Raw genomic sequence first — 20,321 nt, 5'->3', positions numbered from 1 at the left:
AAAAGTACAATCTTTGTCCCCAAGTGCAGTTGCAAACCGTAGTCTGGCTTTTTTTATGGCGATTTTGGAGCAGTGGCCTCTTCCTTGCTGAGTGGCCTTTCATGTTATGTTGATATAGGACTCGTTTTACTGTGGATATAGATACTTTTGTAGCTGTTTTCTCCAGCATCTTCACAAGGTCCTTTGCTGTTGTTCTGGGATTGATTTGCACTTTTCGCACCAAAGTACATTCATCTCTAGGAGACAGAGCGTGTGTCCTTCCTGAGCAGTATGACGGCTGCGTGGTCCCATGGTGTTTAGACTTGCATACTATTGTTTGAACAGATGAACATGGTATCTTCAGGTGTTTGGAAATTGCTCCCAAGGATGAACCAGACTTGTGGAGGTCTACAAAAATTTTCCGAGGTCTTGGCTGATTTATTTTGATTTTCCCATGATGTCAAGCAAAGAGGCACTGAGTTTGAAGGTAGGCCTTGAAATACCTCCACAAGTACACCTACAATTGACTCACATGATGTCAATTAGCCTATCAGAAGCTTCTAAAGCCATTACATATTTTTCTGGAATTTTCCAAGCTGTTTAAAGGCACAGTCAACTTAGTGTACGTAAACTTCTGACTCACTGGGATTGTGATACAGTGAATTATAAGTGAAATAATCTGTCTTTAAGCATTTGCTGGAAAAAATTACTTGTGTCATGCACAAAGTAGATGTCCTAACCGACTTGCCAAAAATATAGTTTATTAACAAGAAATGTGTGGAGTGGTTGAAAAATGACTTTTAATGACTCCAACAACCTAAGTGTATGTAAACATCCGACTTCAACTGTATATTGGACATGACTCCCTTCAAACTTTTCTGGTAATTCCTAAAAAATCTGAAGTGAGTTGCACAATTACTAGCTTGGAATCCATCCTGAATAGCGCTCCATTTCACTATGGTCTCACTGGTGAAGCAGAGTAGTATTCAGGGTGGATTCTAGACAAAACAAATACCCCTCCCTGCTCCTTCCTCTTCAAACAAGACATCCTTGAGGTCGTTTCCTTAACTCCACCAGGGTTTCTAACTCAACAAGACGATTCCCACAAACAGCCAAAGTTATTGTCGTGAAAGCTGCTTGCCCATACAGATCATGATTTAGAATAGTTTAGTAGCCTGGAACCTCAAACTGAATATATCACTATTTCACTGAAACAGTAGGGAGGTAGAGTAATATCTGTGTTCCGGGCTCGGGTTTTAGTGATCAATAGCTGGATGGTCTATAATCTACATTATGCTTCTCTTCATGTACATTATATTCATAGGTTGCAAATTTGGTCACAATATTGTTTTAAACGTTCATGTTGGACTGATGCCCGACTGAGCATTTTACTAAATGCATCGTCAATGAGCGCTGATGAAGATTTCATCAAAAAGCGCATTACAGTGGATTGGAAATACAATGAAATTCAAAATGAGGCAAATCATTTGTAGGAAAACATTGAATGTCGCCAGATTGACTTTCACTAGCTAGCTAAAATTGAGGGGAGGCCACCGGATTTTAGCTAGCTAACGTTAGCATTGCTAGCTATTTTTGACGAACTTTACAAGCTAATGACAACATTGCCACGTCTAAAGTAAATTTGAAGGCATGATAATACTGGCATTAAGTTGTTTCCTACTAAATGTTTGACTACTTTTACAATGTCATCGTATTTCCATGCACTGTAGTGTAATTTTGACGAAACAGTAGATAGCCTCCGGTAGAGGGCGGCTTGACGACGTTCATAACAATGGCATGACACGACCGAGTGATGGAGGTGCAAGTCATGAATATGCATGATGGAGGAATTTATATACACTACATCTATAAGGACCATTTAGCATAATGTGGACAGGCATATCTATAAGGACCATTAAATATAATGTGGACAGGCATATCTATAAGGACCATTAAACATAATGTGGACAGGCATATCTATAAGGACCATTAAATATAATGTGGACAGGCATATCTATAAGGACCATTAAACATAATGTGGACAGGCATATCTATAAGGACCATTAAACATCATGTGGACAGGCATATCTATAAGGACCATTAAATATCATGTGGACAGGCATATCTATAAGGACCATTAAACATCATGTGGACAGGCATATCTATAAGGACCATTAAATATCATGTGGACAGGCATATCTATAAGGACCATTAAATATCATGTGGACAGGCATATCTATAAGGACCATTAAACATAATGTGGACAGGCATATCTATAAGGACCATTAAACATCATGTGGACAGGCATATCTATAAGGACCATTAAATATAATGTGGACAGGCATATCTATAAGGACCACATAGGAATCTATCTTGCTGCTGAAAATGTGCGAGTGTTCGACCAAGGAGGATACAGTTTGTTGTGTGACAATGAATTGAGAAACATTTCACTTTTTGTATGTACTTATGGATGACATTTTGTATTATTATTTGTGATTAAAAAAGAAAATTGGTTTTGGATACATAAAACGTTAACCGTCCGTGCATATTGTTTACTGTTAGTAGAGTTGTATCTATCCACTACGTGGGCTTAATGGCCATATTAGCCAGGAGGACAAAGGGTTACGTTCCAAATGGGACCCTAGAGCCTTTAAAGTGCACTACATTTGAGCAGGCCCATAGAGCTCTGATCACAAGTAGTGAACTATCTAGAGAAGAGGGTGGTGTTTAGGACTCAGACCTATGAGTTCTTCCCTGATGTACTACTAATGGACTTGAATGTTGTGATTCGTTCTCTCCTTGTCCGCCATAATAACCACAGTAGTAGCTATTTATATATCTGATATAAGCTGTACATATTGTATGTATGCTTTAATGAAATCTACATGTTTGGAGGGCAGCACAAGGAGAGGTGCAGGCCTTTAAACAGCTGTTTGTGTTGTTCCTACTACTGAGGGGAAAAGGGGGTTTTATCTTCTACTGTACGACTGGACATCTGTTCACTGAATACTTGCTGGTGCGGAGGAAATATGTTGCCATTAATCTGTATTCCAACTCTTGTAGTGTTTATTCAAAAAAACAACAGACCAAAACTAAAATCTAAAACTTAAGCTAAAACTAAAACAGTGTGTTGAGTAATTGTTTTGGTGGTTTACTGAGGGTTTAGTACTGAAGCCATGCTATGAACTTTAGACAGCTCTGAAGTGTTCTGTTGACTGTATTACTGTACTGTACATGGAATATTCCTGGATGTTACTCTACTACCCTGTGTTGTGCAGAGTTCTACTACGTTGGGAGTACTACGTTGAGAGTTGTACTACCTTGAGAGTACTACGTTGAGAGTTGTACTACCTTGAGAGTACTACGTTGAGAGTTGTACTACCTTGAGAGTACTACGTTGAGAGTTGTACTACCTTGAGAGTACTACGTTGAGAGTTGTACTACCTTGAGAGTACTATGTTGTACTACCTTGCGAATACTACGTTGAGAGTTGTACTACCTTGAGAGTACTACGTTGAGATTGTACTACCTTGAGAGTACTATGTTGTACTACCTTGAGAGTACTACGTTGAGAGTTGTACTACCTTGAGAGTACTACGTTGAGAGTTGTACTACCTTGAGAGTACTACGTTGAGAGTTGTACTACCTTGAGAGTACTACGTTGAGAGTTGTACTACCTTGAGAGTACTATGTTGTACTACCTTGAGAGTACTGCGTTGAGAGTTGTACTACCTTGAGAGTACTACGTTGAGAGTTGTACTACCTTGAGAGTACTACGTTGAGAGTTGTACTACCTTGAGAGTACTATGTTGTACTACCTTGAGAGTACTGCGTTGAGAGTTGTACTACCTTGAGAGTACTACGTTGAGAGTTGTACTACCTTGAGAGTACTACGTTGAGAGTTGTACTACCTTGAGAGTACTATGTTGTACTACCTTGAGAGTACTACGTTGAGAGTTGTACTACCTTGAGAGTACTGCGTTGAGAGTTGTACTACCTTGAGAGTACTACGTTGAGAGTTGTACTACCTTGAGAGTACTACATTGTACTACCTTGAGAGTACTGCGTTGAGAGTTGTACTACCTTGAGAGTACTACGTTGAGAGTTGTACTACCTTGAGGGTACTACGTTGAGAGTTGTACTACCTTGAGAGTACTACGTTGAGAGTTGTACTACCTTGAGAGTACTATGTTGTACTACCTTGAGAGTACTGCGTTGAGAGTTGTACTACCTTGAGAGTACTACGTTGAGAGTTGTACTACCTTGAGAGTACTACGTTGAGAGTTGTACTACCTTGAGAGTACTATGTTGTACTACCTTGAGAGTACTGCGTTGAGAGTTGTACTACCTTGAGAGTACTACGTTGAGAGTTGTACTACCTTGAGAGTACTACGTTGAGAGTTGTACTACCTTGAGAGTACTATGTTGTACTACCTTGAGAGTACTACGTTGAGAGTTGTACTACCTTGAGAGTACTGCGTTGAGAGTTGTACTACCTTGAGAGTACTACGTTGAGAGTTGTACTACCTTGAGAGTACTACATTGTACTACCTTGAGAGTACTGCGTTGAGAGTTGTACTACCTTGAGAATACTACGTTGAGAGTTGTACTACCTTGAGAGTACTACATTGAGAGTTGTACTACCTTGAGAATACTACGTTGAGAGTTATACTGCCTTGAGAGTACTGCGTTGAGAGTTGTACTACCTTGAGAATACTACATTGAGAGTTGTACTACCTTGAAAATACTACGTTGAGAGTTGTACTACATTGGCTAGACAGTTAGCGGCTTGAAGATGCCACTAAACTACCCTGTACCTAAACAGAAAATGATACTGTACCTAATGAAACTGCTGATACTGTACCTACTGTAAGACGTTGACTTTATAGTCCCTACTGCCAATAAAGAGAAACTGTTTCGAACTATCACACACGGATCTGTTTTTAATTTCATCCTTGCCTCACTTCAGCATTTAAAAAAAATTGTAATGTTGTAAAGTGAGATATGTTCAAGTGAAATGTTGCAACACAGTCAAAAGGCAGAGCCTCTGAAACATGGCAGATGACTACAGTATTTCAGGGCTCCAGACTGCACTATAGATCTGTGAAAATGTCAACGGAAACTGTAGTAGTTGAGGTTTGATGTTGTTGTCATACCCAACAGACTATGCTCAGTTGCCGGAAATTGAAAACAAACTAGAATTGAAAATACATTTCGAGCTCTGAGGTTTACTGAAAGTGTTGGTTTGAGAGAGAGAGAGAGAGAGAGAGAGAGAGAGAGAGAGAGAGAGAGAGAGAGAGAGAGAGAGAGAGAGAGAGAAAATACAGGAAGGGGAAAAAAGGAGTGGACTACATAAAAGTAGTTCTGGAGAACAAAGACTTTTGATGCCCTCTCTCTCTCCAAGGGGGAAAGTTTAGAGACACATATTTTAAAACACATCTATACAAATTTTAATACATTTTTTTATTGAAATTTAACTCAGAGAATGAAGTATCAACTGCGCACTAAAGGTCTATATCGTAGTCTAAGGGGGTTCTGGTTGAACGCTGTGGAAGCTTGGAGCTGGAGTCATACAAACATTCTACTGGTTGAGGATATCCTGTAAGGACTCAAGTATCTCACTGTTTGGAGGAGGTGGAACTGGATGAAAGTCTCTGACGTGAAACAGTGATCAGTTGTCTTCACACAACGTCTACTAGGAGTTCCTTACTACTGAATTATCTGAAGAAGAAAAACATTCTGGGTGATTTTGGAACATTGCAACTGCAAGGATTCACAGGACTTTAGCTGTACTCAAGTGGATGAGGCAGTTCTACTGATTTAGTTGTACTCAAGTGGATGAGGCAGTTCTACTGATTTAGTTGTACTCAAGTGGATGAGGCAGTTCTACTGATTTAGTTGTACTCAAGTGGATGAGGCAGTTCTACTGATTTAGTTGTACTCAAGTGGATGAGGCAGTTCTTCTGATTTAGTTGTACTCAAGTGGATGAGGCAGTTCTTCTGATTTAGTTGTACTCAAGTGGATGAGGCAGTTCTACTGATTTAGTTGTACTCAAGTGGATGAGGCAGTTCTTCTGATTTAGTTGTACTCAAGTGGATGAGGCAGTTCTACTGATTTAGTTGTACTCAAGTAGATGAGGCAGTTCTACTGATTTAGTTGTACTCAAGTGGATGAGGCAGTTCTTCTGATTTAGTTGCACTCAAGTGGATGAGGCAGTTCTACTGATTTAGTTGTACTCAAGTGGATGAGGCAGTTCTTCTGATTGCCGTATATCTTTTTGCGGAGTATGGTTTTGGATTATGCTCTTTTGGATTTAAATTTTTGGGGACGTGAATAATGTATAAATCAACAATCGAAATGCTGAAATGTAACGTTTTTTTTTTAACACTTTGTGTGGCATCAGGGATTCTCTTGGTAAGTCTAGAAAAACTCATTCTATCCATCATATCCAATGAACCACTTGATGTAAGTCTCATCAAAAAGTTTCTAAAGTTTATTTCTGTTCATTTATTTGGGAAACGTTTCTGTAGGTTAGAGAGAGATAGAAGCTGCTGTTTGTATGATACTATTGTGTTTTGAGTTTCACCAAAACATTTGGTCTCAACAAAGCTTTTACACATATTATATACAACGTTATTTTGACACATTTACATCAAATCTTTTCAGTGTGTATCCGCTGTCGCCGAGGACCAGAAATGCAGCATAAACGTAACCGAGGCCGACAGCAGTCTGGACTCTATAACGTTAAGACTGACTACGGAGGGACAACAGTGTAACTTCACTGTGTTATCTGTGGACAGTAGCTCTGTAGTAACACACTGTGTGGAGGATCTGGAGGAAAAGTATACCTTTCAATGCCAGGTAGTGAGTTTACAACCCGGAACATCACACACCCTGCAAATCATGTCCACCACAGATGAACAACGGGCCAATGTCACCCTGCAGACCAGTGAGTTGGGCTTTTGTTGGGGATTATATATTTATGGAAAATATATTATAGATTTGTTGTTGTTTTTTCTCCTTGATTTGTATATTTCAAATCAATATCTAATAATGTGATTTGTATATTTCAAATCAATATCTAATAATATGATTTGTGTATTTCAAATCAATATCTAATAATATGATTTGTGTACGGCAAAATGATGTATAGTTGAATCAGTGTTTCATAGTCACTCTTTCTCATTGATATTTATTATGGGAGTAATGCATTTAAAATGTCTTCAATCCACGTGTCATTAGCTTCTCTGACTGTGTTGTTCTGGTTGCCATGTTTCCTCTGCTCTTGGATACATAGTGTGGGTACCTATTCTACTATCTGTTGCAGCAGGCTTTTCACTTGTGTCCTAGGAGGGAGAGAGCTCTCTGCTGCCTGTCCTCACATCATACAGGCTTTCCACTTGTGTCCTAGGAGGGAGAGAGCTCTCTGCGGCCTGTCCTCACATCATACAGGCTTTCCACTTGTGTCCTAGGAGGGAGAGAGCTCTCTGCTGCCTGTTGTCACATCATACAGGCTTTCCACTTGTGTCCTAGGAGGGAGAGAGCTCTCTGCTGCCTGTTGTCACATCATACAGGCTTTCCACTTGTGTCCTAGGAGGGAGAGAGCTCTCTGCTGCCTGTCCTCACATCATACAGGCTTTCCACTTGTGTCCTAGGAGGGAGAGAGCTCTCTGCTGCCTGTCCTCACATCATACAGGCTTTCCACTTGTGTCCTAGGAGGGAGAGAGCTCTCTGTGGCCTGTCCTCACATCATACAGGCTTTCCACTTGTGTCCTAGGAGGGAGAGAGCTCTCTGCGGCCTGTCGTCACATCATACAGTCTTTTTGTTACATTTCATGTGGTTTTCCCTCGGCTTCACTTATATGACCACAGGAACTGAAACCCTGCTGAGAGAGAGTGATAAACCAGTAACAGTGTGTGTGTGTGTTTTTGTGCATGTGTGTGTTTTCTTGTGGGTGTATGTGTGTGTGTGTGTGTGTGTGTGTGTGTGTGTGTGTGTGTGTGTGTGTGTGTGTGTGTGTGTGTGTGTTTTTGTGCATGTGTGTGTTTTCTTGTGGGTGTGTGTGTGTGTGTGTGTGTGTGTGTGTGTGTGTGTGTGTGTGTGTGTGTGTGCGTGTGTGTGTTTTCTTGTGTGTGTGTGTGTGTGTGTGTTTTCTTGTGTGTGTGTGTGTGTGTGTGTGTGTGTGTGTGTGTGTGTGTGTGTGTGTGTGTGTGTGTGTGTGTGTCTGTGTGTGTGTGAGTGTGTGTGTGTTTTTGTGCGTGTGTGTGTTTTCTTGTGGGTGTATGTGTGTGTGTGTGTGTGTGTGCATGTGTGTGTTTTCTTGTGTGTGTGTGTGTGTGTGTGTGTGTGTGTGTGTGTGTGTGTGTGTGTGTGTGTGTGTGTGTGTGTGTGTGTGTGTTTTTGTGCGTGTGTGTGTTTTCTTGTGGGTGAATGTGTGTTTGCCGGCACATGTCTGCAAGCTTATGTCCTCACATGGCTCTACAGATGTAGGATCTTAAATTGATCCCTCTTTTGTTGCTGAGAACTGCACAGCAGGAAATGCAAACTTGTAGAGTATTTTAGTTTTTAAAAGTATTCTAAAGTTTGCAATTTCCCCTTTGAAATGTCGTATTATTTTCCTGCTGTAGCAAACTGGCTCAAATGAAGATCCTATATCTGTATGAGTGAACATACACTTGGCAGGGACCCAGAACAGTATCTGACCTTAAGTGTATATTTCCAGACTCTCTCTATCGCCCCCCCCCCCCCCCCCCCCCCCCCCCCCTCTCTCTCTCTCTGTCTTTCTCTCTCACCCCAGCTATTTCCTGACTCCATTGTCCCTTTGTACTAACGGATACAGGGAGTCCTGTGGGTGGGGTGTGGGAGTGGAGGGCAGGACACTATGTTTGGTTCACAGGGCCTGGGCCGATTAGGGTGCATGGCACTGCTCTTGACCTTCTCAGCATGCTATGTCCCCTTTAATAGACTAGTCTGGTCATACATCATACTGAGACCTTTAACAGACTCTAGTCTGGTCGTACATCACACTGAGACCTTTAACAGACTCTAGTCTGGTCATACATCACACTGAGACCTTTAACAGACTCTAGTCTGGTCATACATCACACTGAGACCTTTAACAGACTCTAGTCTGATCATACATCACACTGAGACCTTTAACAGACTCTAGTCTGGTCATACATCACACTGAGACCTTTAACAGACTCTAGTCTGGTCGTACATCATAATAAGACCTTTAACAGACTCTAGTCTGGTCATACATCACACTGAGACCTTTAACAGACTAGTCTGATCATACATCACACTGAGACCTTTAACAGACTCTAGTCTGATCATACATCACACTGAGACCTTTAACAGACTCTAGTCTGATCACACTGAGACCTTTAACAGACTAGTCTGATCATACATCACACTGATACCTTTAACAGACTCTAGTCTGATCACACTGAGACCTTTAACAGACTCTAGTCTGATCATACATCACACTGAGACCTTTAACAGACTCTAGTCTGATCACACTGAGACCTTTAACAGACTAGTCTGATCATACATCACACTGATACCTTTAACAGACTCTAGTCTGATCACACTGAGACCTTTAACAGACTCTAGTCTGATCATACATCATACTGAGACCTTTAACAGACTCTAGTCTGGTCGTACATCACACTGAGACCTTTAACAGACTCTAGTCTGGTCATACATCATACTGAGACCTTTAACAGTCTCTAGTCTGGTCGTACATCATAATAAGACCTTTAACAGACTCTAGTCTGGTCATACATCACACTGAGACCTTTAACAGACTCTAGTCTGGTCATACATCATACTGAGACCTTTAACAGTCTCTAGTCTGGTCGTACATCATAATAAGACCTTTAACAGACTCTAGTCTGGTCATACATCACACAGAGACCTTTAACAGACTCTAGTCTGGTCGTACATCACACTGAGACCTTTAACAGACTCTAGTCTGGTCGTACATCACACTGAGACATTTAACAGACTCTAGTCTGGTCGTACATCACACTGAGACATTTAACAGACTCTAGTCATACAGTGCATTCGGGAAGTATTCAGACCCCTTGACTTTTTCAACATTTTGTTACATTACAGCCTTATTCTAAAATCGATTTAAAAAATAAGTAAATCATCAATCTACACACAATACCCCATAATGACATCACAATACCCCATAATGACATCACAATACCCCATAATGACATCACAATACCCCATAATGACATCACAATAGCCCCTAATGGCATCACAATACCCCATAATGACATCACAATACCCCCTAATGGCATCACAATACCCCATAATGACGTCACAATACCCCATAATGACATCACAATACCCCATAATGACATCACAATAGCCCCTAATGGCATCACAATACCCCATAATGACATCACAATACCCCCTAATGGCATCACAATACCCCATAATGACATCACAATACCCCCTAATGGCATCACAATACCCCATAATGACATCACAATACCCCCTAATGGCATCACAATACCCCATAATGACATCACAATACCCCATAATGACATCACAATACCCCATAATGACATCACAATACCCCATAATGACATCACAATACCCCATAATGACATCACAATACCCCATAATGACATCACAATACCCCATAATGACATCACAATACCCCATAATGACATCACAATAGCCCCATAATGACAAAGTGAAAACAGATTTTTAGATATTTTTTGCAAATGTATTAAAAATTAAAAACAGAAATATCCTTTGCTATGAGACTCAATTGAGCTCAGGTGCATCCTGTTTCCATGATCATCCTTCAGATGTTTCTACAACTTGATTGGTGTCCACCTGTGGTAAATTCAAATGATTGGACATGATTTGGAAAGGCACACATCTGTCTATATAAGGTCCCACAGTTGTCAGTGCATGTCAGAGCAAAAACCAAGCAATGAGGTCAAAGGAATTGTCAATAGAGCTCAGAGACAGGATTGTGTAGATGCACAGATCTGAGGAAGGGTACCAAAACATTTCTGAATCATTGAATGTCCTCAAGAACACAGTGGCCTCCATCATTCTTAAATGGAAGACGTATGGAACCACCTAGACTCCTCCTAGAGCTGGCCCCCGGCCAAACTGAGCAATTGGGGGAGAAGTCCCTTATTTATTTATTTATTTATTTACCTTTATTTAACCAGGTAGGCAAGTTGAGAACAAGTTCTCATTTACAATTGCGACCTGGCCAAGATAAAGCAAAGCAGTTCGACAGATAAAACGACACAGAGTTACACATGAAGTAAAAACAAACATACAGTCAATAATGCAGTATAAACAAGTCTATATACAATGTGAGCAAATGCGGTGAGAAGGGAGGTAAAGGCAAAAAAGGCCATGATGGCAAAGTAAATACAATATAGCAAGTAAAATACTGGAATGGTAGTTTTGCAATGGAAGAATGTGCAAAGTAGAAATAAAAATAATGGGGTGCAAAGGAGCAAAATAAATAAATAAATTAAAATTAAATACAGTTGGGAAAGAGGTAGTTGTTTGGGCTAAATTATAGGTGGGCTATGTACAGGTGCAGTAATCTGTGAGCTGCTCTGACAGTTGGTGCTTAAAGCTAGTGAGGGAGATAAGTGTTTCCAGTTTCAGAGATTTTTGTAGTTCGTTCCAGTCATTGGCAGCAGAGAACTGGAAGGAGAGGCGGCCAAAGAAAGAATTGGTTTTGGGGGTGACTAGAGAGATATACCTGCTGGAGCGTGTGCTACAGGTGGGAGATGCTATGGTGACCAGCGAGCTGAGATAAGGGGGGACTTTACCTAGCAGGGTCTTGTAGATGACATGGAGCCAGTGGGTTTGGCGACGAGTATGAAGCGAGGGCCAGCCAACGAGAGCGTACAGGTCGCAATGGTGGGTAGTATATGGGGCTTTGGTGATAAAACGGATTGCACTGTGATAGACTTTTAGACCTTGGTCAGGGAGGTGACGAAGAACCTGATGTCCCTCTGACAGAGCTCCCGAGTTCCTCTGTGGAGATGGGAGAACCTTCCAGAAGGACAACCATCTCTGCAGCACTCCACCAATCAGGCCTTTATGCTAGAGTTGCCAGAAGGAAGCCACTCCTCACTAAAAGGCACATGACATCCTGCTTGGAGTTTGCCAACAGGCACCAAAAGGACTCTCAGACCATGAGATACAAGATCTTCTGGTCTGATGAAACCAAGTTTGAACTTCTTGGCTTGAACGCCAAGCGTCACGTCTGGAGGGAACCTGTTACCATCCCTATGGTGAATAATGGTGTTGGCAGCATCATGTCTGGAGGAAACCTGTTACCATCCCTATGGTGAATAATGGTGGTGGCAGCATCATGATGTGGGGATGATTTTCAGCGGCAGAGACTAGGAGACTAGTCAGGGTCAAGGGAAAGATAAACGGAGCAAAGTACAGAGAGATCCTTGATGAAAACCTGCTCCAAAGAGCTCAGGACCTCAGAATGGGGGGAAGGTTCACCTTCCAACAGGACAATGACCCTAAGCACACAGCCAAGACAATGCAGTAGTGGCTTCGGGACAAGTCTCTGAATATCATTGAGTGGCCCAGCCAGGGCCCAGACTTGAACATCTCAGGAGAGACCTGAAAATAGCTGTGCAGCGACACTCCCCATCCAACCTGACACAGCTTGGGAGGATTTGCAGAGAAGAATGGGAGAACCTCCCCAAACACAGATGTGCAAAACTTGTAGCGTCATACCCAAGAAGAGTCGAGGCTGTAATCGCTGTCAACGGTGCTTCAACAAAGTACTGAGTAAAGGGTCTGAAAACTTATGTACATTTGATAATTTCCTTTGTTTTCTTAAAATACATTGCAGACATTTTGTGAAAACCTGTTTTTGCTTTGTCATTATGGGGTATTGTGATGTCATTATGGAGTATTGTGATGTCATTATGGGGTATTGCGATGTCATTATGGGGTATTGTGATGTCATTATGAGGTATTGCGATGTCATTATGGGGTATTGTGATGTCATTATGGGGTATTGTGATGTCATTATGGAGTATTGTGATGTCATTATGGGGTATTGCGATGTCATTATGGGGTATTGTGATGTCATTATGGGGTATTGCGATGTCATTATGGGGTATTGTGATGTCATTATGGGGTATTGTGATGTCATTATGGGGTATTGTGATGTCATTATGGGGTATTGTGATGTCATTATGGGGTATTGTGATGTCATTATGGGGTATTGTGATGTCATTATGGGGTAGTGTGATGTCATTATGGGGTATTGTGATGTCATTATGGGGTATTGTGATGTCATTATGGGGTATTGTGATGTCATTATGGGGTATTGTGATGTCATTATGGGGTATTGTGATGTCATTATGGGGTATTGTGATGTCATTATGGGGTATTGTGATGTCATTATGGGGTATTGTGATGTCATTATTTTTATTTATTTATTTATTTTACCTTTATTTAACCAGGTAGGCAAGTTGAGAACAAGTTCTCATTTACAATTGCGACCTGGCCAAGATAAAGCAAAGCAGTTCGACAGATAAAACGACACAGAGTTACACATGGAGTAAAAACAAACATACAGTCAATAATGCAGTATAAACAAGTCTATATACAATGTGAGCAAATGAGGTGAGAAGGGAGGTAAAGGCAAAAAAGGCCATGATGGCAAAGTAAATACAATATAGCAAGTAAAATACTGGAATGGTAGTTTTGCAATGGAAGAATGTGCAAAGTAGGAATAAAAAATAATGGGGTGCAAAGGAGCAAAATAAATAAATAAATAAAAATTAAATACAGTTGGGAAAGAGGTAGTTGTTTGGGCTAAATTATAGGTGGGCTATGTACAGGTGCAGTAATCTGTGAGCTGCTCTGACAGTTGGTGCTTAAAGCTAGTGAGGGAGATAAGTGTTTCCAGTTTCAGAGATTTTTGTAGTTCGTTCCAGTCATTGGCAGCAGAGAACTGGAAGGAGAGGCGGCCAAAGAAAGAATTGGTTTTGGGGGTGACTAGAGAGATATACCTGCTGGAGCGTGTGCTACAGGTGGGAGATGCTATGGTGACCAGCGAGCTGAGATAAGGGGGGACTTTACCTAGCAGGGTCTTGTAGATGGGGTATTGTGATGTCATTATGGGGTATTATGGGGTATTGTGATGTCATTATGGGGTATTGTGTGTAGATTGATGAGGCTGTAACGTAACAAATCATTTAGAAAAAGTCAAGCGTTCTGGATACTTTCTGAATGTACCTCATACTAAACTCCGCCCCTTTCTGGCCACAATGCCCCCATCAGCTGGACTATCACTTCTTATCTAGAGCTATTTTAACACATAAAACATTTAGATAACACAGTGGCATTTAGATCATCCATGGCTAGAGGTATCATGCTAACATTAAAACTAATTAGAAGAAAATAAATGAATGCATCCTTGTCACTCCAATGTGACTGTAGACATTAAAAAGTCTAGTTTCATTGTCTGTGAGATCAGCCACAAAAGGAGGGTTGCTCTATGCCATGTTAATACGTCCTACCAAATACAATGACATTCTGGCATTCCAGAATGGCATTGTTCTATTCTGTCAGTACCACCACAGGAGAGGCTCGTTAACGCACCACTGTTACCCACCCAAATGGGCGCCTGCCTGCCTGGAATAGGGAGTCAGGGCTCGCCTCCTGCCCCCTCCCCACCCATCTAAAAGGTCCCCTTTTTCTCTTCTCTCGCTTCCCATCATCCCCTCCCAGCGGGCTAGCGGGGGCTCGGGGTCTGACTGGGGCTGAAGCCGTGGCCAGAGAACTTTAAACAGCCATGAAACAATCCTATCTGCTTCCGCCATCTCCACCACGCACCTCTCTACTGGTCTGTTCTCAGAGCCTCTACTGGTCTGTTCTCAGTCTCTCTACTGGTCTGTTCTCAGAGTCTCTCTACTGGTCTGTTCTCAGAGTCTCTACTGGTCTGTTCTCAGAGCCTCTACTGGTCTGTTCTCAGAGTCTCTCTTACTGGTCTGTTCTCAGAGTCTCTCTACTGGTCTGTTCTCAGAGTCTCTCTACTGGTCTGTTCTCAGAGTGTCTCTACTGGTCTGTTCTCAGAGCCTCTACTGGTCTGTTCTCAGAGTCTCTCTACTGGTCTGTTCTCAGAGTCTCTACTGGTCTGTTCTCAGAGTCTCTCTACTGGTCTGTTCTCAGAGTCTCTCTACTGGTCTGTTCTCAGAGTCTCTACTGGTCTGTTCTCAGAGTCTCTCTACTGGTCTGTTCTCAGAGTCTCTCTACTGGTCTGTTCTCAGAGTCTCTCTACTGGTCTGTTCTCAGAGTCTCTCTACTGGTCTGTTCTCAGAGTCTCTCTACTGGTCTGTTCTCAGAGTCTCTCTACTGGTCTGTTCTCAGAGTCTCTCTACTGGTCTGTTCTCAGAGTCTCTACTGGTCTGTTCTCAGAGTCTCTCTACTGGTCTGTTCTCAGAGTCTCTACTGGTCTGTTCTCAGAGTCTCTCTACTGGTCTGTTCTCAGAGTCTCTCTACTGGTCTGTTCTCAGAGTCTCTCTACTGGTCTGTTCTCAGAGTCTCTCCACTGGTCTGTTCTCAGAGTCTCTCTACTGGTCTGTTCTCAGAGTCTCTCTACTGGTCTGTTCTCAGAGTCTCTCTACTGGTCTGTTCTCAGAGTCTCTACTGGTCTGTTCTCAGAGTCTCTCTACTGGTCTGTTCTCAGAGTCTCTACTGGTCTGTTCTCAGAGTCTCTCTACTGGTCTGTCTCAGAGCCTCTCTACTGGTCTGTTCTCAGAGCCTCTACTGGTCTGTTCTCAGAGCCTCTACTGGTCTGTTCTCAGAGCCTCTACTGGTCTGTTCTCAGAGTCTCTCTACTGGTCTGTTCTCAGAGTCTCTCTACTGGTCTGTTCTCAGAGCCTCTACTGGTCTGTTCTCAGAGTCTCTACTGGTCTGTTCTCAGAGTCTCTCTACTGGTCTGTTCTCAGAGTCTCTCTACTGGTCTGTTCTCAGAGTCTCTCTACTGGTCTGTTCTCAGAGTCTCTCTACTGGTCTGTTCTCAGAGTCTCTCTACTGGTCTGTTCTCAGAGTCTCTCTACTGGTCTGTTCTCAGACTCTCTACTGGTCTGTTTTCAGAGTCTCTCTACTGGTCTGTTCTCAGAGTCTCTCTACTGGTCTGTTCTCAGAGTCTCTCTCCTGGTCTGTTCTCAGAGTCTCAGTCCCTCTACTGGTCTGTTCTCAGAGTCTCTCTACTGGTCTGTTCTCAGAGTCTCTCTACTGGTCTGTTCTCAGAGTCTCTCTACTGGTCTGTTCTCAGAGTGTCTCTACTGGTCTGTTCTGGTCATAGTTCTATGAAGTGCTGTGTTGTTCTGTTCTGTCCTGGCACAACACCTCTGACTGATGAGACACGGTGTAACAGTAATGTCATCAGTCTCTGTGTAGTTTAATTTACCACCACACCTCTGGTGAGGCATTGTGTAACAGTCCCAGTTATTCCTCTCAGAGAGTAAAGACCTGCAGCTCTGTCTACTTTCTGTGAAGATCTGCCTGCTGTCATTCCTCTCCTAATGAAACATTGTGTAACAGCGTTGTTCATCAGTCATTCCCCTGACCAGTCATTCCCCTGACCGGTCATTCCCTTGACCAGTCTTTCCCCTGACCGGTCATTCCCCTGACCGGTCATTCCCCTGTCCTGTCATTCCCCTGACCAGTCATTCCCCTGACCTGTCATTCCTCTGGCCAGTCTTTCCCCTGACCTGTCATTCCCCTGACCAGTCATTCCCCTGACCAGTCATTCCCCTGACCTGTCATTCCTCTGGCCAGTCTTTCCCCTGACCTGTCATTCCCCTGACCAGTCATTTCCCTGACCAGTCATTCCCCCTGACCAGTCATTCCCCTGACCAGTCATTCCCCTGACCTGTTATTCCCCTGACCAGTCATTCCCCTGACCTGTTATTCCCCTGACCAGTCATTCCCCTGACCAGTCATTCCCCTGACCAGTCATTCCCCTGACCAGTTATTCCTCTGACCAGTTATTCCCCTGACCTGTTATTCCCCTGACCAGTTATTCCCCTGACCAGTTATTTCCCTGACCAGTCATTTCCCTGACCAGTCATTCCCCTGACCAGTTATTCCCCTGACCAGTCATTCCCCTGACCAGTCATTCCCCTGACCTACTACATAGTTCTCTGTGTAGTTCTGCCACCACTCCTCTGGTGATGATGTTGTCTAACAGTTATTATTTTGGCCATCTAACTTGTCTGTCATGTAGCCATTGTTATGACAGTGATCCCGCCCTGACATTGTGACTGCTTTTGGATCGATTTTGCAATATCAACTCAGCAAAAAAAGAAACGTCCCTTTTTCAGGACCCTGTCTTTCAAAGATAATTCGTAAAAATCCAATGACTTCACAGATCTTCGTTGTAAAGGGTTTTAGCACTGTTTCCCATGCTTGTTCAATGAACCATAAACAATTAATGAACATACACCTGTGGGATGGTCGTTAAGACACTAACAGCTTTCAGACGGTAGGCAATTAAGATCACAATTATGAAAACTTAGGACACTAAAGAGGCCTTTCTACTGACTCTGAAAAACACGAAAAGAAAGATGAGCAGGGTCCCTGCTCATCTGCGTGAACGTGCCTTAGGCATGCTGCAAGGAGGCATGAAGACTGCAGATGTGGCCAGGGCAATAAACTGCAATGTCCGTACTGTGAGACGCCTAAGACAGCGCTACAGGGAGACAGGACGGACAGCTGATCGTCCTCGCAGTGGCAGACCACGTGTAACAACACCTGCACAGGATCGGTACATCCGAACATCACACATGTGGGACAGGTAGAGGATGTCAACAACAACTGCCCCGAGTTACACCAGGAACGCACAATCCCTCCATCAGTGCTCAGACTGTCCGCAATCGGCTAAAAGAGGCTGTACTGAGGGCTTGTAGGCCTGTTGTAAGGCAGGTCCTCACCAGACATCACCCTGCAACAACGTCACCTATGGGCACAAACCCACCGTCGCTGGACCAGACAGGACTGACAAAAAGTGCTCTTCACTGACGAGTCGCGGTTTTGTCTCACCAGGGGTGATGGTCAGATTCGCGTTTATCGTTGAAGGAATGAGCGTTACACCGAGGCCTGTACTCTGGAGCGGGATCGGTTTGGAGGTGGAGGGTCCGTCATGGTCTGGGGCGGTGTGTCACATCATCATCGGACTGAGCTTGTTGTCATTGCAGGCAATCTCAACGCTGTGCGTTACAGGGAAGACATCCTCCTTCCTCATGTGGTACCCTTCCTGCAGGCTCATCCTGACATGACCCTCCAGCATGACAATGCCACCAGCCAGACTGCTCGTTCTGAGCGTGATTTCCTGCAAGACAGGAATGTCGGTGTTCTGCCATGGCCAGCGTAGAGCCCGGATCTCAATCCCATTGAGCACGTCTGGGTCCTGTTGAGGGGTCCTGTTGGATCAGAGGGTGAGGGCTAGGGCCATTCCCCCAGAAATGTCCCGGGAACTGGCAGGTGCCTTGGTGGAAGAGTGGGGGTAACATCTCACAGCAAGAACGGGCAAATCTGGTGCAGTCCATGAGGAGGGGATGCACTGCAGTACTTAATGCAGCTGGTGGCCACACCAGATACTGACTGTTACTTTTGATTTTGACCCCCCCCCCCCTTTGTTCAGGGACACATTATAAAATTTCTGCTTGTCACAAGTCTGTGGAACTTGTTCAGTTAATGTCTCTGTTGAATCTTGTTATGTTCATACAAATATTTACACATGTTAAGTTTACTGAAATAGTTGCGCAGTTGACAGTGAGAGGACATTTATTTTTTTGCTGAGTTTTAGTTGAACAACTGTTTGCTGAATATCAAAACATGTACCTGTGCTTTATAAGTGAATTGCCAACGTGAACTTTTGTTTAAACTTAGCTTGATGTATGGTATCTGGTTTCAGCCACTGACAAGCCCATTCTATCGCTCAGGTCCATCGACAGTCAGTGGCCTACAGGTTGTCTGGGACATCAGACAGCCTGGGAGTTTCCTGGCAGCCTGGCCCAGGGAGGGACTGAGCGCTTCAGGCTACTGCTAACCGACCGAGTGGGTGTGGTGAGAAACCTGACTCTGGAGAGCACCGCTAAAGACTACACTGTCACCGACCTGGTGCCAGGGCGCATGTATAACATCACCATGGTGACGGAGGCAGGGGGACGCCAGAGTACCACCTCAAGACAAATACAGACGGGTAAGGATTCAGTCATGATATGGGATTCATTGGAATGGACTCTCCTTAGATGACGTCAGCATCTGTAACAGCGAAGTAACATCTATTGTACATAGGCCATCGGTAAATAGCCCACCTAATTTACCTACCTCATCCCCATACTGTTTTTACTTATTTACTTTTCTGCTCTTTTGCACACCAATATCTCTACCTGTACATGACCATCTGATCATTTATCACTCCAGTGTTAATCTGCTAAATTGTAATTATCCGCCTACTTCCTCATGCCTTTTGCACACATTGTATATAGATTTTTTTTTCTACTGTGTTATTGACTTGTTAATTGTTTACTCCATGTGTAACTCTGTGTTGTCTGTTCACACTGCTATGCTTTATCTTGGCCAGGTCGCAGTTGCAAATGAGAACTTGTTCTCAACTAGCCTACCTGGTTAAATAAAGGTGTTCTCAACTAGCCTACCTGGTTAAATAAAGGTGTTCTCAACTAGCCTACCTGGTTAAATAAAGGTGTTCTCAACTAGCCTACCTGGTTAAATAAAGGTGTTCTCAACTAGCCTACCTGGTTAAATAAAGGTAAAATAAATAATTTAAAAACATATTTGTAAGTTAGGATCATCACTATATTTAGATAAAAATGTAATTATAACTATTAAAGTCATACTGCACCAAATTCCAGGAAAGCGCTTCGGTGATCAGCTATTTATTTTAAGCCTTGAGCTTCTCACATAGTCATCAGCCCACACGAATAATGGGATAGTGAGAAAATGGGAATGTGCCAACCTCTCCTCTGCTCCCTGCATCCTGTGGAGCGTTAGGGTCTGGTATGGACCCAGGGCCCGTCCTGTGGAGTGTATGGGAAAGACTGAGTGTTAGGGTCTGGTATGGACACAGGGCCCAGCCTGCTTTCTTCCCAACAGAGTCCCTCCCCAACCAAGCCTGCTTTCCTTCCCAACAGAGTCCCTCCCAACCAAGCCTGCTTTCCTTTCCCAACAGAGTCCCTTCCCCAACCAAGCCTGCTTTCTTTCCTAACAGAGTCCCTCCCCAACCAAGCCTGCTTCCTTCCCAACAGAGTCCTACCAACCAAGCCTGCTTTC

General features: G+C 43.2%; 1 long non-coding RNA gene and 1 pseudogene across 1 annotated transcript; both read left to right on the top strand.

Moving 5' to 3' along the window:
• The first annotated feature begins 5,378 nt into the window (after nucleotides 1-5,378).
• LOC116360542 (uncharacterized) lies at nucleotides 5,379-18,998 on the top strand. Its single transcript, XR_004207010.1, has 3 exons — nucleotides 5,379-6,394; nucleotides 6,647-6,929; nucleotides 18,971-18,998. It is a non-coding gene; the product is annotated as an uncharacterized LOC116360542 (long non-coding RNA).
• A 58-nt stretch (nucleotides 18,999-19,056) lies between these two features.
• LOC109885585 (receptor-type tyrosine-protein phosphatase beta-like) overlaps nucleotides 19,057-20,321 on the top strand; it is a 95,585-nt pseudogene continuing 94,320 nt past the window's right edge.

This window comes from Oncorhynchus kisutch, unplaced genomic scaffold (assembly GCF_002021735.2).
Source record: "Oncorhynchus kisutch isolate 150728-3 unplaced genomic scaffold, Okis_V2 Okis09a-Okis19a_hom, whole genome shotgun sequence".
Classification (NCBI taxonomy): Eukaryota; Metazoa; Chordata; class Actinopteri; order Salmoniformes; family Salmonidae; genus Oncorhynchus; species Oncorhynchus kisutch.
Note: the sequence above shows the minus strand (reverse complement) of the source record. Positions and strands in the feature narration are given on the sequence as shown.